Below are 19995 nucleotides of genomic sequence, written 5' to 3' on the forward strand. Positions count from 1 at the left end.
CGAGAAAATTTCCATGGCGAATTTTTTTTTTCATGTAAATCCTTACTGGATGGCTCTTTCACATGATCCATTGTCCTGTAAATGTTTCAAACGTGATCTTCAGGACCCATACATGGAATTTGAGTCAATGTATCTGCCTCCATATAACTCTTATCAAATGAATTTTAATGACAACGAAAAAATTTCCTTGGCAAAATTTTTTTTCATGTAAATCTTTACTGGATGGCTCTTTCACACTATCCATTGTCCTGAAAATATTTCAAACGGGATCTGCAGGACCCATACATGGAATTTGAGTCAATGTAAATCCTTACTGGATGACTCTTTCACACGATCCATTGTCCTGTAAATATTTCAAACGTGATCTTCAGGACCCATACATGGAATTTGAGTCAATTTATCTGCCTCCATATAACTCTTATCAAATAAATTTTAATGACAACATGAAAATTTCCTTGGCGAAATTTTGTTCATGTAAATCCTTACTGGATGGCTCTTTCGCACGATCCATTGTCCTGTAAATGTTTCAAACGTGATCTTCAGGACCCATACATGGAATTTGAGTCATTGTATCTGCCCCCATATAACTCTTATCAAATGAATTTTAATGACAACGAGAATATCTCCTTGGCAAATTTTTTTTATGTATATCCTTACTGGATGGCTCTTTCACACGATCCATTGTCCTGTAAATGTTTCAAACGTGATCTTCAGGACCCATACATGGAATTTGAGTCAATGGATCTGCCTCCATATAACTCTTATCAAATGCATTTTAATGACGACATGAAAATTTCCTTGGCGAAAATTTTTTCATGTAAATCTTTACTGGATGACTCTTTCACACGATCCATTGTCCTGTAAATGTTTCAAACGTGATCTTCAGGACCCATACATGGAATTTGAGTCAATGTATCTGCCTCCATATAACTCATATCAAATGAATTTTAATGACAACGAGAAAATTTCCTTGGCAAAATTTTTTTCATGTAAATCCTTACTGGATGACTCCTTCACACGATCCATTGTCCTGTAAATGTTTTAAACGAGATCTTCAGGACCCATACATGGAATTTGAGTCAATGTATCTGTCCCCATATAACTCTTATCAAATCTATTTTAATGACAACGAGAAAATTTCCTTGGCAAAATTTTTTTTATGTAAATCCTTACTTGATGGCTCTTTCACACGATCCATTGTCCTGTAAATGTTTCAAACGTCATCTTCAGGACCCATACATGGAATTTGAGTCATTGTATCTGCCCCCATATAACTCTTATCAAATGAATTTTAATGACAACGAGAAAATTTCCTTGGCAACTCAAATTTTGACATACTGTTCCAGCTTATGAATTTGAGCAATCGCAACTCGATTCAAAGAGCATGTACAGACAAATCTGCAGACCTGGCATCTCTGATTGCCATGTTGCCAGATTTGTATGGCAAATCCCAAATATTTCTGGCAAATCACGTATTTTTCTAGCTTCGTCAGGGCATATTCGGTAGTGTTCTAGTTCTAGATACACAATTTTAAATCTGGATTTTATAACAAGTTGGCAGTCTCAACAGAGTTTTTGCTCGTGTATCAGAGCAAATTCAGTAGCTGCAAGATTCATATGGGTGGTCTATAATAAAACTGAAACTAAAACAAACGTACACACTTAATTTTTTTAGCTGAGTCTCGGCAAATAAATGCCGAGATTCGCACAGCCGAGTAATCAGCAATCATCTAGGCAAAAATAATATACCTAAGCGTCTCGGCACCCTCAAATTTGACAAACGTCGAATATTGCCGAAATCGCCAGCATAAGATTTTTTGTTTGCTCAGTGAAACGTTCACTGAATATTCGGCAATAAAATAAAACGAAAAAATGAAAAAAACAAATTACCGAATCATCAGTTATTAAAAATCTAGGCAATTAATTTTGTTTGTAATTTCTAAACATTATAAACACACCATTCAGGATCAAAAATTCATTTTATTAACATTTAAAGGAGGCTTACAAATTTGTTGCCAGTAGTGCTTAAAGCCTCTAAGCGGCGTTTCCGGATGCGGCCACCTTGAGTCGAGCTGGAAATATGAAAATTAAAATAAATATACAAAAAATTTCAATATTTAATTATGCATATACGGCATTGTTCAAAAAATAAACTTAATTGGATCTATTGAATTTGTCCATGCATTGGGTTATTTTTTCGCATATCACCCAAAGTTTTATCTCGAGGACACTTTGAGCCCCGTGTTGGGTGTTTTTCCCTTATAATGTGATCTGATAAAGTCGCTTTTTATAAAGCGAAACATGTCACTATATTTATTCAATATTTTTACTTGGAAGTGGTTCCACGTTTCTTCGAACATTATCCATTTTTTCACTCGAGAATTTCATCAGAAAATAATCGCGCAATGCGAAGCGAAAATGTAACGCGGCAATAAATGACAGCTGTCGTGCTGAATCTCGGCAATAGCTAGCGCATATTCCGAAATCTCGGCAAACGTCTCTGCTGATGTCGGCATATCTGTTGTTTACTGATAAATTCAGCAAGCAATTATATAGCGGTAATAATAATAATAATAATAATAATAATAATTCAGTCTCCGATGCTGAGATGCCAGGTAAAAATTTCAAATATCTGCAGACAGGGTCTGTAAATCTGAAAAAATATCTGCAGTCAGCAAGTATGTCTTGCTGGCAGCAATTTCTCTATAAAGTATGGTTCGCGGAAATTTCAAAAGTCTATAAATATAGAGGAAAGTCTGCGAGAATTTCAAAAGTCTGTAAAAGTCTGCGAGAATTTCAAAAGTCTGCACAACGAAAAATGTCTGCAGCACTATACCCCAAATCTGCAGATTTACAGACAAATCTGCAGACCTGGCATCTCTGCTCCGATGCCAATATTTACGACAGGACCACGCAGCGTTGCCAGCAGAGATGCCAAGTAAAAAATACAAATATCTTCAGACAGGGTTGCAAAAGTCTGTATCAGTGCTGTCAACTGTTTTTTTTTTCCAAAATGTGTGTTTGGCGAAAAAATCCAGCTGTACAATATATTTCTCGAAAAATCCAAACATCGATTTAGTGCGAAAACTGAATTTGCGACTAAAAAAAGGGTCGGGGACCTGGCTGATTTACCCCTATGGAATCCAACACAAAAACTGAAAATCGGTATTTACCTGTATGAAAATTGAAATATCGGTATTTTGAGGGCATATTCAGGAGTGTTTTAGTTCTAGATGCATAATTTATGTCAGTTACAAAATTTAAATCTGGATTTTATAACAAGAAAAACTGGCAGCCCCAGCAGTGTTTCAAATATACAAAAAATAGAACGGCATCGTAGACCAGTTTTAAATTTGACAGAAAAACTGGTCGAATAAATAAAACTAGAACGGCTTGCTGGGGATACGTTTGTTTCAGTTTCAGTTATATTATAGAACACCCATATGAATCTCGCAGCTGCTGAATTTGCTCTGAGAGCATATCTTCCTGTATCGAGTCCAAAAATCGGTATAAATACCGAGAAATCGATAAAGTTCGCAGCGCTGGTCTGTATGTTCGAAAGAATATCTGCAGTTAGCAAGTATGTCTTTATTTATGTATAAAGTATGATACGCTAAACTGACTTGCCGAGTAAAAAAATAGTCGCGGCGATTTCGACTTGAGTTACCAGCTATCTAATCATTTTTGCGTTAAGGGACGATATTATCAAAACTGGAGTGATTTACTCAAAATAAGAAAAAAATATTTTGTTCAAAATTTGAGTAAGTTCAAGTCAAAATTTGAGTTTCTTGCTCTCAAAATGAAGAAATTTTTCTTCGTTAAATTTCATATACAAAGTTATTCTTTCTTTTGAATGCGCAAAATAGTGATCAAAACCATTTCCTTTTGAACGATTTGGAGTCAAAATTGAATTATTTTGATATTTTTATGTTGCGCTTTTCACTAAGCGCAATTAAAACCACAAAACATCTATGATTGACGTTGATTCATGTTTTAAAAACACGATCTAGAAACGGCAATGGAAAACAATGTATTTTTGCATTATTTATTTTGATAAGAATATTCCGAGAATGAAAACGCACTGAATTGCAAGAAGTTTTTTTTGCACTCAAATGTTTAAAAACTCAACGCTTACTCTAATGTATGAATAAATACGAGAGAACTCATGGCAACGAGTTTACTTTACTCAAATCCATACTCAAATTTTGACATACTGTTCCAGCTTATGAATTTGAGTAATCGCAACTCGATTCAAAGAGCATGTACAGACAAATCTGCAGACCTGGCATCTCTGATTGCCATGTTGCCAGATTTGTATGGCAAATCCCAAATATTTCTGGCAAATCACGTATTTTTCTAGCTTCGTCAGGGCATATTCGGTAGTGTTCTAGTTCTAGATACACAATTTATGTCAGTTACAATATTTAAATCTGGATTTTATAACAAGTTGGCAGTCCCAACAGAGTTTTTGCTCGTATATCAGAGCAAATTCAGTAGCTGCAAGATTCATATGGGTGGTCCATAATAAAACTGAAACTAAAACAAACGTACACACTTAATTTTTTTAGCTGAGTCTCGGCAAATAAATGCCGAGATTTGCACAGCCGAGTAATCAACAATCATCTAGGCAAAAATAATATAACTGAGCTTCTCGGCACCCTCAAATTTGACAAACGTCGAACATTGCCGAAATCGCCAGCATAAGATTTACTGTTTGCTCAGTGAAACGTTCGCTGAATATTCGGCAATAAAATAAAACGAAAAAATGAAAAAAAAAACAAATTACCGAATCATCAGTTATTAAAAATCTAGGCAATTAATTTTGTTTGTAATTTCTAAACATTATAAACACACCATTCAGGATCAAAAATTCATTTTATTAACATTTAAAGGAGGCTTACAAATTTGTTGCCAGTAGTGCTTAAAGCCTCTGTCTTAAAACATGTAGCATAATAAAAAGCGGCGTTTCCGGATGCGGCCACCTTGAGTAGAGCTGGAAATATGAAAATTAAAATAAATATACAAAAAATTTCAATATTTAATGATGCATATACGGCATTGTTCAAAAAATAAACTTAATTGGATCTATTGAATTTATCCATGCATTGAGTTATTTTTTCGCATATCACCCAAAGTTTTATCTCGAGGACATTTTGAGCCCCGTGTTGGGTGTTTTTCCCTTATAATGTGATCTGATAAAGTCGCTTTTTATAAAGCGAAACATGTCACTATATTTATTCAATATTTTTACTAGGAAGTGGTTCCACGTTTCTTCGAACATTATCCATTTTTTCACTCGAGAATTTCATCAGAAAATAATCGCGCAATGCGAAGCGAAAATGTAACGCGGCAATAAATGACAGCTGTCGTGCTGAATCTCGGCAACAGCTAGCGCATATTCCGAAATCTCGGCAAACGTCTCTGCTGATGTCGGCATATCTGTTGTTTACTGATAAATTCAGCAAGCAATTATATAGCGGTAATAATAATAATAATAAATAATAATATTAATAATAATAATAATAATAATAATAATAATAATAATAATAATAATAATAATAATAATAATAATAATAATAATAATAATAATATTAATAATAATAATAATAATAATAATAATAATAATAATAATAATATTAATAATAATAATAATAATAATTAAGTCTCCGATGTTGAGATGCCAGGTAAAAATTTCAAATATCTGCAGACAGGGTCTGTAAATCTGAAAAATGTCTTGCTGGCAGCAATTTCTCTATGAAGTATGGTTCGCGGAAATTTCAAAAGTCTATAAATATAGAGGAAAGTCTGCGAGAATTTCAAAAGTCTGTAAAAGTCTGCGAGAATTTCAAAAGTCTGCACAACGGAAAATGTCTGCAGCACTATACCCCAAATCTGCAGATTTACAGACAAATCTGCAGACCTGGCATCTCTGCTCCGATGCCAATATTTACGACAGGACCACGCAGCGTTGCCAGCAGAGATGCCAAGTAAAAAATACAAATATCTTCAGACAGGGTTGCAAAAGTCTGTATCAGTGCTGTCAACTGTTTTTTTTTCCAAAAATGTGTATTTGGCGGAAAAATCCAGCTGTACAATATATTTCTCGAAAAATCCAAACATCGATTTAGTGCGAAAACTGAATTTGCGACTAAAAAAAAAGGGTCGGGGACCTGGCTGATTTACCCCTATGGAATCCAACACAAAAACTGAAAATCGGTATTTACCTGTATGAAAATTGAAATATCGGCATTTTGAGAGCATATCTTCCTGTATCGAGTCCAAAAATCGGTATAAATACCGAGAAATCGATAAAGTTCGCAGCGCTGGTCTGTATGTTCGAAAGAATATCTGCAGTTAGCAAGTATGTCTTTATTTATATAAAGTATATAAAGTATGATACGCTAAACTGACTTGCCGAGTAAGAAAATAGTCGCGGCGATTTCGACTTGAGTTACCAGCTATCTACTCATTTTTGCGTTAAGGGACGATATTATCAAAACTGGAGTGATTTACTTAAAATAAGAAAAAATTATTTTGTTCAAAATTTGAGTAAGTTCAAGTCAAAATTTGAGTTTCTTGCTCTCAAAATGAAGAAATTTTTCTTCGTTAAATTTCATATACAAAGTTATTCTTTCTTTTGAATGCGCAAAATAGTGATCAAAACCATTTCCTTTTGAACGATTTGGAGTCAAAATTGAATTATTTTGATATTTTTATGTTGCGCTTTTCACTAAGCGCAATTAAAACCACAAAACATCTATGATTGACGTTGATTCATGTTTTAAAAACACGATCTAGAAACGGCAATGGAAAACAATGTATTTTTGCATTATTTATTTTGATAAGAATATTCCGAGAATGAAAACGCATGGATGGCTCTTTCACACGATCCATTGTCCTGTAAATGTTTCAAACGAGATCTTCAGGACCCATACATGGAATTTGAGTCAATGTATCTGTCCCCATATAACTCTTATCAAATCTATTTTAATGACAACGAGAAAATTTCCTTGGCAAATTTTTTTTTATGTAAATCCTTACTGGATGGCTCTTTCACACGATCCATTGTCCTGTAAATGTTTCAAACGTAATCTTCAGGACCCATACATGGAATTTGAGTCAATGTATCTGCCCCCATATAACTCTTATCAAATGAATTTTAATGACAACGAGAAAATTTCCTTGGCAAATTTTTTTTTATGTAATTCCTTACTGGATGACTCTTTCACACGATCCATTGTCCTGTAAATGTTTTAAACGAGATCTTCTGTCCCCATATATCTCTTATCAAATAAATTTTAATGACAACGAGAAAATTTCCATGGCGAATTTTTTTTCATGTAAATCCTTACTGGATGGCTCTTTCACATGATCCATTGTCCTGTAAATATTTCAAACGTGATCTTCAGGACCCATACATGGAATTTGAATCATTGTATCTGCCCCCATATAACTCTTATCAAATGAATTTTAATGACAACGAGAAAATTTCCTTGGCAAAATTTTTTCTATGTAAATCCTTACTGGATGGCTCTTTCACACGGTCCATTGTCCTGTAAATGTTTCAAACGTGATCTTCAGGACCCATACATGGAATTTGAGTCATTGTATCTGGAATTTGAGTCAATGTATCTGTCCCCATATAACTCTTATCAAATCTATTTTAATGACAACGAGAAAATTTTCTTGGCAAAATTTTTTTTATGTAAATCCTTACTGGATGAAAGAGCCACATGATCCATTGTCCTGTAAATGTTTCAAACGTAATCTTCAGGACCCATATATGAAATTTGAGTCATTGTATCTGCCCCCATATAACTCTTATCAAATGAATTTTAATGACAACGAGAAAATTTCCTTGGCAACATTTTTTTCATGTAAATCCTTACTGGATGGCTCTTTCACACTATCAATTGCCCTGAAAATGTTTCAAACGTGATCTTCAGGACCCATACATGGAATTTGAGTCAATGTATCTGCCTCCATAGAACTCTTATCAAATAAATTTTAATGACAACATGAAAATTTCCTTGGCGAAATTTTTTTCATGTAAATCCTTACTGGATGACTCTTTCACACGATCCATTGTCCTGTAAATGTTTTAAACGAGATCTTCAGGACCCATACATGGAATTTGAGTCAATGTATCTGTCCCCATATAACTCTTATCAAATCTATTTTAATGACAACGAGAAAATTTCCTTGGCAAAATTCTTTAATGTAAATCCTTACTGGATGGCTCTTTCACACGATCCATTCTCCTGTAAATGTTTCAATCGTAATCTTCAGGACCCATACATGGAATTTGAGTCAATGTATCTGCCCCCATATAACTCTTATCAAATGAATTTTAATGACAACGAGAAAATTTCCCCGGCAAAATTTTTTTTATGTAATTCCTTACTGGATGGCTCTTTTAAACGATCCTTTTTCCTGTAAATGTTTCAAACGTGATCTTCAGGACCCATACATGGAATTTGAGTCATTGTATCTGCCCCCATATAACTCTTATCAAATGAATTTTAATGACAACGAGAAAATTTCCTTGGCGATTTTTTTCTATGTAAATCCTTACTGGATGGCTCTTTCACACGATCCATTGTCCTGTAAATGTTTCAAACGTGATCTTCAGGACACATACATGGAATTTGAGTCATTGTATCTGTCCCCATATATCTCTTATCAAATAAATTTTAATGACAACGAGAAAATTTCCATGGCGAATTTTTTTTCATGTAAATCCTTACTGGATGGCTCTTTCACATGATCCATTGTCCTGTAAATATTTCAAACGTGATCTTCAGGACCCATACATGGAATTTGAATCATTGTATCTGCCCCCATATAACTCTTATCAAATGAATTTTAATGACAACGAGAAAATTTCCTTGGCAAAATTTTTTCTATGTAAATCCTTACTGGATGGCTCTTTCACACGGTCCATTGTCCTGTAAATGTTTCAAACGTGATCTTCAGGACCCATACATGGAATTTGAGTCATTGTATCTGCCCCCGTATATCTCTTATCAAATGAATTTTAATGACAACGAGAAAATTTCCATGGCGAATTTTTTTTTCATGTAAATCCTTAATGGATGGCTCTTTCACACGATCCATTGTCCTGTAAATGTTCCAAACAAGATCTTCAGGAACCATACATGGAATTTGAGTCATTGTATCTGCCCCCATATAACTCTTATCAAATGAATTTTAATGACAACGAGAAAATTTCCTTGGCAATTTTTTTTTATGTAAATCCTTACTGGATGGCTCTTTCACACGATCCATTGTCCTGTAAATATTTTAAACGTGATCTTCAGGACCCATACATTGAATTTGAGTCATTGTATCTGCCCCCATATATCTCATATCAAATGAATTTTAATGACAACGAGAAAATTTCCTTGGCGAAGTTTTTTGCATGTAAATCCTTACTGGACGGTTCTTTCACACGATCCATTGTCCTGTAAATGTTTCAAACGTGATATTCAGGACCCATACATGGAATTTGAGTCATTGTATCAGCCCCCATATAACTCTTATCAAATGAATTTTAATGACGAGAAAATTTCTTTGGCAAATTTTTTTTATGTCAATCCATACTGGATGGCTCTTTCACACGATCCATTGTATTGTAAATGTTTTGAACGTGATCTTCAGGACCCATGCAGGATTTTGAGTCAATGTATCTGCCCCCATATAACTCTTATCAAATCTATTTTAATGACACCGAGAAAATTTCCTTGGAAAAATTTATATTATGGTAATCCTTACTGGATGGCTCTTTCACACGATCCATTGTCCTGTAAATGCTCCAAACGTGATCTTCAGGACCCATACATGGAATTTGAGTCAATGTATCTGCCCCATATAACTCTTATCAAATGAATTTTAATGACGAGAAAATTTCTTTGGCAAATTTTTTTTTATGTAAATCCATACTGGATGGCTCTTTCAAACGATCCATTAACTTGTAAATGTTTCAAACGTGATCTTCAGGACCCATACATGGAATTTGAGTCATTGTATCCGCCCACATATATCTCTTATCAAATGAATTTTAATGACAACGAGGAAATTTCCTTGGCCAAATTTTTTTTCATGTAAATCCTTACTGGATGGCTCTTTCACACTATCCATTGTCCTGAAAATATTTCAAACGTGATCTGCAGGACCCATACATGGAATTTGAGTCAATGTATTTGCCCCCATATAACCTCTATCAAATGAATTTTAATGACAACGAGAATATCTCCTTCTCAAATTTTTTTTCATGTAAATCCTTACTGGATGGCTCTTTCACACGATCCTTTGTCCTGTAAATTTTTCAAACGTGATCTTCAGGACCCATACATGGAATTTGAGTCAATGTATCTGCCCGCATATAACTCTTATCAAATGAATTTTAATGACGAGAAAATTTCCTTGGCAAATTTTTTTTTATGTAAATCCATACTGGATGGCTCTTTCAAACGATCCATTGTTCTGTAAATGTTTCAAACGTGATCTTCAGGATCCATACATGGAATTTGAGTCATTGTATCCGCCCACATATATCTCTTATCAAATGAATTTTAATGACAACGAGAAAATTTCCTTGGCCAAATTTTTTTTCATGTAAATCCTTACTGGATGGCTCTTTCACACTATCCATTGTCCTGAAAATATTTCAAACGTGTTCTTCAGGACCCATACATGGAATTTGAGTCAATGTATCTGCCCCCCTTATAACTCTTATCAAATGAATTTTAATGACAACGAGAATATCTCCTTGGCAAATTTTTTTTATGTAAATCCTCACTGGATGGCTCTTTCACATGATCCATTGTCCTGTAAATGTTTCAAACGTGATCTTCAGGACCCATACATGGAATTTGAGTCAATGTATCTGCCCCCATATATCTCTTATCAAATGAATTTTAATGACAACGAGTAAATTTCCATGGCGAATTTTTATTCATGTAAATCCTTACTGGATGACTCTTTCACACGATCCATTGTGGTGTAAATGTTTCAAACGAGATCTTCAGGACCCATACCTGGAATTTGAGTCATTGTATCTGCCCCCATATATTTCTTATCAAATGAATTTTAATGACAACGAGAAAATTTTCATGGCGAATTATTTTTTCATGTAAATCCTTACTGGATGGCTCTTTCACATGATCCATTGTCCTGTAAATGTTTCAAACGTGATCTTCAGGACCCATACATGGAATTTGAGTCAATGTATCTGCCTCCAGATAACTTTTATCAAATAAATTTTAATGACAACATGAAAATTTCCTTGGCGAAATTTTTTTCATGTAAATCCTTACTGGATGACTCTTTCACACGATCCATTGTCCTGTAAATATATCAAACGTGATCTTCAGGACCCATACATGGAATTTGAGTCAATGTATCTGCCTCCATATAACTCTTATCAAATAAATTTTAATGACAACATGAAAATTTCCTTGGCGAAATTTGTTCATGTAAATCCTTACTGGATGACTCTTTCACACGATCCATTGTCCTGTAAATGTTTCAAACGTGATCTTCAGGACCCATACATGGAATTTGAGTCAATGTATCTGCCTCCATATAACTCTTAACAAATGAATTTTAATGACAACGAGAAAATTTCCTTGGCCAAATTTTTTTTCATGTAAATCCTTACTGGATGGCTCTTTCACACTATCCATTGTCCTGAAAATATTTCAAACGTGATCTTCAGGACCCATACATGGAATTTGAGTCAATGTATCTGCCCCCCTTATAACTCTTATCAAATGAATTTTAATGACAACGAGAACATCTTCTTGGCAATTTTTTTTCATGTAAATCCTTACTGGATGACTCTTTCGCACGATCCATTGTCCTGTAAATGTTTCAAACGTGATCTTCAGGACCCATACATGGAATTTGAGTCATTGTATCTGCCCCCATATAACTCTTATCAAATGAATTTTAATGACAACGAGAATATCTCCTTGGCTAATTTTTTTTATGTAAATCCTTACTGAATGGCTCTTTCACACGATCCATTGACCTGTAAATGTTTCAAACGTGATCTTCAGGACCCATACATGGAATTTGAGTCAATGGATCTGCCTCCATATAACTCTTATCAAATGCATTTTAATGACAACGAGAAAATTTCCTTGGCGAAAATTTTTTCATGTAAATCCTTACTGGATGACTCTTTCACACGATCCATTGTCCTGTAAATGTTTCAAACGTGATCTTCAGGACCCATACATGGAATTTGAGTCAATGTATCTGCCTCCATATAACTCTTATCAAATGAATTTTAATGACAACGAGAAAATTTCCTTGGCAAAATTTTTTTCATGTAAATCCTTACTGGATGACTCTTTCACACGATCCATTGTCCTGTAAATGTTTCAAACGTGATCTTCAGGACCCATACATGGAATTTGAGTCATTGTATCTGCCCCCATATAACTCTTATCAAATGAATTTTAATGACAACGAGAAAATTTCCTTAGCAAAATTTTTTCTATGTAAATCCTTACTGGATGGCTCTTTCACACGATCCATTGTCCTGTAAATGTTTCAAACGTGATCTTCAGGACCCATACATGGAATTTGAGTCATTGTATCTACCCCCATATATCTCTTATCAAATGAATTTTAATGACAACGAGAAAATTTCCATGGCGAATTTTTTTTTCATGTAAATCCTTACTGAATGGCTCTTTCACACGATCCATTGTCCTGTAAATGTTCCAAACAAGATCTTCAGGACAATACATGGAATTTGAGTTATTGTATCTGCCCCCATATAACTCTTATCAAATGAATTTTAATGACAACGAGAAAATTTCCTTGGCAATTTTTTTTTTATGTAAATCCTTACTGGATGGCTCTTTCACACGCTCCATTGTCCTGTAAATGGTTTAAACGTGATCTTCAGGACCCATACATGAAATTTGAGTCATTGTATCTGCCCCCATATAACTCTTATCAAATATATTTTAATGACACCGAGAAAATTTCCTTGGAAAAATTTATATTATGTTAATCCTTACTGGATGGCTCTTTCACACGATCCATTGTCCTGTAAATGCTCCAAACGTGAGTCATTGTATCTGCCCCCATATATCTCTTATCAAATGAATTTTAATGACAACGAGAAAATTTCCATGGCGAATTTTTTTTCATGTAAATCCTTACTGGATGGCTCTTTCACACGGTCCATTGTCCTGTAAATGTTTCAAACGTGATCTTAAGGACCCATACATGGAATTTGAGTCATTGTATCCGCCCACATATATCTCTTATCAAATGAATTTTAATGACAACGAGAAAATTTCCTTAGCCAAATTTTTTTTCATGTAAATCCTTACTGGATGGCTCTTTCACACTATCCATTGTCCTGAAAATATTTCAAACGTGATCTGCAGGACCCATACATGGAATTTGAGTCAATGTATCTGCCCCCATATAACTCTTATCAAATGAATTTTAATGACAACGAGAATATCTCCTTTTCAATTTTTTTTATGTAAATCCTCACAGGATGGCTCTTTCACACGATCCATTGTCCTGTAAATTTTTTTTCATGTAAATCCTTACTGGATGGCTCTTTCACACTATCCATTGTCCTGAAAATATTTCAAACGTGATCTGCAGGACCCATACATGGAATTTGAGTCAATGTATCTGCCCCCATATATCTCTTATCAAATGAATTTTAATGACAACGAGAAAATTACCATGGCGATTTTTTTTTTTCATGTAAATCCTTACTGGATGGCTCTTTCACATGATCCATTGTCCTGTAAATGTTTAAAACGTGATCTTCAGGACCCATACATGGAATTTGAGTCAATGTATCTGCCTCCATATAACTCTTATCAAATGAATTTTAATGACGAGAAAATTTCCTTGGCAAAATTTTTTTATGTAAATCCTTACTGGATGGCTCTTTCACACGATCCATTGTCCTGTAAATGTTTTAAACGAGATCTTCAGGACCCATACATGGAATTTGAGTCAATGTATCTGTCCCCATATAACTCTTATCAAATCTATTTTAATGACAACGAGAAAATTTCCTTGGCAAAATTTTTTTTATGTAAATCCTTACTGGATGGCTCTTTCACACGATCCATTGTCCTGTAAATGTTTCAAACGTAATCTTCAGGACCCATACATGGAATTTGAGTCATTGTATCTGCCCCCATATAACTCTTATCAAATGAATTTTAATGACAACGAGAAAATTTCCTTGGCAACTCAAATTTTGACATACTGTTCCAGCTTATGAATTTGAGTAATCGCAACTCGATTCAAAGAGCATGTACAGACAAATCTGCAGACCTGGCATCTCTGATTGCCATGTTGCCAGATTTGTATCCCAAATCCCAAATATTTCTGGCAAATCACGTATTTTTCTAGCTTCGTCAGGGCATATTCGGTAGTGTTCTAGTTCTAGATACACAATTTATATCAGTTACAATATTTAAATCTGGATTTTATAACAAGTTGGCAGTCCCAACAGAGTTTTTGCTCGTGTATCAGAGCAAATTCAGTAGCTGCAAGATTCATATGTGTGGTCTATAATAAAACTGAAACTAAAACAAACGTACACACTTAATTTTTTTAGCTGAGTCTCGGCAAATAAATGCCGAGATTCGCACAGCCGAGTAATCAGCAATCATCTAGGCAAAAATAATATAACTGAGCGTCTCGGCACCCTCAAATTTGACAAACGTCGAATATTGCCGAAATCGCCAGCATAAGATTTACTGTTTGCTCAGTGAAACGTTCACTGAATATTCGGCAATAAAATAAAACGAAAAAATGAAAAAAACAAATTACCGAATCATCAGTTATTAAAAATCTAGGCAATTAATTTTGTTTGTAATTTCTAAACATTATAAACACACCATTCAGGATCAAAAATTCATTTTATTAACATTTAAAGGAGGCTTATAAATTTGTTGCCAGTAGTGCTTAAAGCCTCTACCTTAAAACATGTAGCATAATAAAAAGCGGCGTTTCCGGATGCGGCCACCTTGAGTCGAGCTGGAAATATGAAAATTAAAATAAATATACAAAATATTTCAATATTTAATGATGCATATACGGCATTGTTCAAAAAATAAACTTAATTGGATCTATTGAATTTGTCCATGCATTGGGTTATTTTTTCGCATATCACCCAAAGTTTTATCTCGAGGACACTTTGAGCCCCGTGTTGGGTGTTTTTCCCTTATAATGTGATCTGATAAAGTCGCTTTTTATAAAGCGAAACATGTCACTATATTTATTCAATATTTTTACTAGGAAGTGGTTCCACGTTTCTTCGAACATTATCCATTTTTTCACTCGAGAATTTCATCAGAAAATAATCGCGCAATGCGAAGCGAAAATGTAACGCGGCAATAAATGACAGCTGTCGTGCTGAATCTCGGCAACAGCTAGCGCATATTCCGAAATCTCGGCAAACGTCTCTGCTGATGTCGGCATATCTGTTGTTTACTGATAAATTCAGCAAGCAATTATATAGCGGTAATAATAATAATAATAATAATAATAATAATAATAATAATAATAATAATAATAATATTAATAATAATAATAATAATAATAATAATATTAATAATAATATTAATAATAATAATAATAATAATAATAATAATAATAATAATAATAATAATAATAATAATAATAATAATAATTAAGTCTCCGATGCTGAGATGCCAGGTAAAAATTTCAAATATCTGCAGACAGGGTCTGTAAATCTGAAAAAAAAATCTGCAGTCAGCAAGTATGTCTTGCTGGCAGCAATTTCTCTATAAAGTATGACACGAAAAACTGACTTGGCGAGCAAAAAAAAAAGGGTCGCGGAAATTTCAAAAGTCTGTAAATATAGAGGAATTCTGCGAGAATTTCAAAAGTCTGTAAAAGTCTGCGAGAATTTCAAAAGTCTGCAAAAGTCTGCACAACGAAAAATGTCTGCTGCACTATACCCCAAATCTGCAGATTTACAGACAAATCTGCAGACCTGGCATCTCTGCTCCGATGTCAATATTTACGACAGGACCACGCAGCGTTGTCAGCAGAGAGGCCAAGTAAAAAATACAAATATCTTCAGACAGGATTGCAAAAGTCTGTATCAGTGCTGTCAACTGTTTTTTTTTTCCAAAAATGTGTATTTGGCGGAAAAATCCAGCTGTACAATATATTTCTCGAAAAATCCAAACATCGATTTAGTGCGAAAACTGAATTTGCGACTAAAAAAAAGGGTCGGGGACCTGGCTGATTTACCCCTATGGAATCCAACACAAAAACTGAAAATCGGTATTTACCTGTATGAAAATTGAAATATCGGTATTTTGAGAGCATATCTTTCTGTATCGAGTCCAAAAATCGGTATAAATACCGAGAAATCGATAAAGTTGGCAGCGCTGGTCTGTATGTTCGAAAGAATGTTTGCAGTTAGCAAGTATGTCTTTATTTATGTATAAAGTATGATACGCTAAACTGACTTGCCGAGTAAGAAAATAGTCGCGGCGATTTCGACTTGAGTTACCAGCTATCTACTCATTTTTGCGTTAAGGGACGAAATTATCAAAACTGGAGTGATTTTTACTCAAAATAAGAAAAAATTATTTTGTTCAAAATTTGAGTAAGTTCAAGTCAAAATTTGAGTTTCTTGCTCTCAAAATGAAGAAATTTTTTTCGTTAAATTTCATATACAAAGTTATTCTTTCTTTTGAATGCGCAAAATAGTGATCAAAACAATTTCCTTTTGAACGATTTGGAGTCAAAATTGAATTATTTTGATATTTTTATGTTGCGCTTTTCACTAAGCGCAATTAAAACCACAAAACATCTATGATTGACGTTGATTCATGTTTTAAAAACACGATCTAGAAACGGCAATGGAAAACAATGTATTTTTGCATTATTAATTTTGATAAGAATATTCCGAGAATGAAAAAGAAATTTTTTTTTGCACTCGAATGTTTAAAAACTCAACGCTTACTCTAATGTATGAATAAATACGAGAGAACTCATGGCAACGATTTTACTTTACTCAAATCCATACTCAAATTTTGACATACTGTTCCAGCTTATGAATTTGAGTAATCGCAACTCGATTCAAAGAGCATGTACAGACAAATCTGCAGACCTGGCATCTCTGATTGCCATGTTGCCAGATTTGTATGGCAAATCCCAAATACTTCTGGCAAATCACGTATTTTTCTAGCTTCATCAGGGCATATTCGGTAGTGGTCTAGTTCTAGATACACAATTTATGTCAGTTACAATATTTAAATCTGGATTTTATAACAAGAAAACTGGCAGTCCCAACAGAGTTTTTGCTCGTGTATCAGAGCAAATTCAGTAGCTGCAAGATTTCATATGGGTGATCTACAATAAAACAATAATACAATAATAATAATAATAATAATAATTAAGTCTCCGATTCTGAGATGCCAGGTAAAAATTTCAAATATCTGCAGACAGGGTCTGTAAATCTGAAAAAAAAATCTGCAGTCAGCAAGTATGTCTTGCTGGCAGCAATTTCTCTATAAAGTATGGTTCGCGGAAATTTCAAAAGTCTATAAATATAGAGGAAAGTCTGCGAGAATTTCAAAAGTCTGTAAAAGTCTGCGAGAATTTCAAAAGTCTGCAAAAGTCTGCACAACGGAAAATGTCTGCAGCACTATACCCCAAATCTGCAGATTTACAGACAAATCTGCAGACCTGGCATCTCTGCTCCGATGCCAACAATGAGCTAAATTTTCTTTTTCACATTATATGATATTCTAATGATTTTGCACTATTAGCATTTCCAATAATAGTTACAAGATGTGTTCAACATCATGTCATATATATGAGATAATCTTATGAAACATAAAACTCTTCTTAACGTTATTTTTACAGGATTTCCATATAACGAATGAAATTTCCAGTCTGAGTCAAATTTATTGGCGCGTCTTATAACCATTACTAGATATCCGCACAACATACATTGGAACAATTTATGAAGCGCATATTATATTCACTTCGATTTTATTTAGATAGGTTCATATATACCATATGACTAGTTTTATAAAATTTATATATATATATATATATATATATATATATATATATATATATATATATATATATATATATATATATATATATATATATATATATATATATATATATATATATATATATATATATATATATATATAACTTTCAATGGAGCTCATAAGAATAGTAGATAATCGCCAACTACTACTTTTCTTTGAGGATTCAAGCTTTACTAGTATTCCGTTCGGTAAGGGATATTTGCGAAAGAGAAGTGAGATTCCGAGACTGAAAATAAAAATGAATCTTACTAAACAGATAGAGTAATGAAATGTACCCGATATATATTTCATGGTCCGTTAACGCATATCCTTGAACGAAGTTGGATGAGCTGTCTTGTCAGCGATTTAAAATTACAATGAGATGCGGAACTTCCTGAAAAAAATGGTCTGGAGCAGTTGATGAATATCGAGGACACAACTATTTCTTCAGCTTCAAGCAGTACGATTCACGACTTCCATCGGATTTCCATATAAATTATATGGGATATTTTTATAACTTTCATTATGATAACGTCCATATAGATTTGACGTACACATTAAATAAAGATTATAAGTTTCCATATAATTTCTATGAAGTATATTCTGCATATGATTCATATGACAAATCTAATGAATATAAATAAGATTTTCATTTCAGTGAATATTTACGACAGGACCACGCAGCGTTGCCAGCAGAGATGCCAAGTAAAAAATACAAATATCTTCAGACAGGGTTGCAAAAGTCTGTATCAGTGCTGTCAACTGTTTTTTTTCCAAAATGTGTGTTTGGCGAAAAAATCCAGCTGTACAATATATTTCTCGAAAAATCCAAACATCGATTTAGTGCGAAAACTGAATTTGCGACTAAAAAAAAGGGTCGGGAACCTGGCTGATTTACCCCTATGGAATCCAACACAAAAACTGAAAATCGGTATTTACCTGTATGAAAATTGAAATATCGGCATTTTGAGAGCATATCTTCCTGTATCGAGTCCAAAAATCGGTATAAATACGATTTGGAGTCAAAATTGAATTATTTTGATATTTTTATGTTGCGCTTTTCACTAAGCGCAATTAAAACCACAAAACATCTATGATTGACGTTGATTCATGTTTTATAAACACGATCTAGAAACGGCAATGGAAAACATTGTATTTTTGTATTATTTATTTTGATAAGAATATTCCGAGAATGAAAACGCACTGAATTGCAAGAAGTTTTTTTGCACTCGAATGTTTAAAAACTCAACGCTTACTCTAATGTATGAATAAATACGAGAGAACTCATGGCAACGAGTTTACTTTACTCAAATCCATACTCAAATTTTGACATACTGTTCCAGCTTATGAATTTGAGTAATCGCAACTCGATTCAAAGAGCATGTACAGACAAATCTGCAGACCTGGCATCTCTGATTGCCATGTTGCCAGATTTGTATGGCAAATCCCAAATATTTCTGGCAAATCACGTATTTTTCTAGCTTCGTCAGGGCATATTCGGTAGTGTTCTAGTTCTAGATACATAATTTATGTCAGTTACAATATTTAAATCTGGATTTTATAACAAGTTGGCAGTCCCAACAGAGTTTTTGCTCGTGTATCAGAGCAAATTCAGTAGCTGCAAGATTCATATGGGTGGTCTATAATAAAACTGAAACTAAAACAAACGTACACACTTAATTTTTTTAGTTGAGTGTCGGCAAATAAATGCCGAGATTCGCACAGCCGAGTAATCAGCAATCATCTAGGCAAAAATAATATAACTGAGCGTCTCGGCACCCTCAAATTTGACAAACGTCGAATATTGCCGAAATCGCCAGCATAAGATTTACTGTTTGCTCAGTGAAACGTTCGCTGAATATTCGGCAATAAAATAAAACGAAAAAAAAAAATAAATTACCGAATC

The sequence above is a fragment of the Malaya genurostris genome, chromosome 1 (genome assembly GCF_030247185.1).
Source record: "Malaya genurostris strain Urasoe2022 chromosome 1, Malgen_1.1, whole genome shotgun sequence".
NCBI classification, from domain to species: Eukaryota; Metazoa; Arthropoda; class Insecta; order Diptera; family Culicidae; genus Malaya; species Malaya genurostris.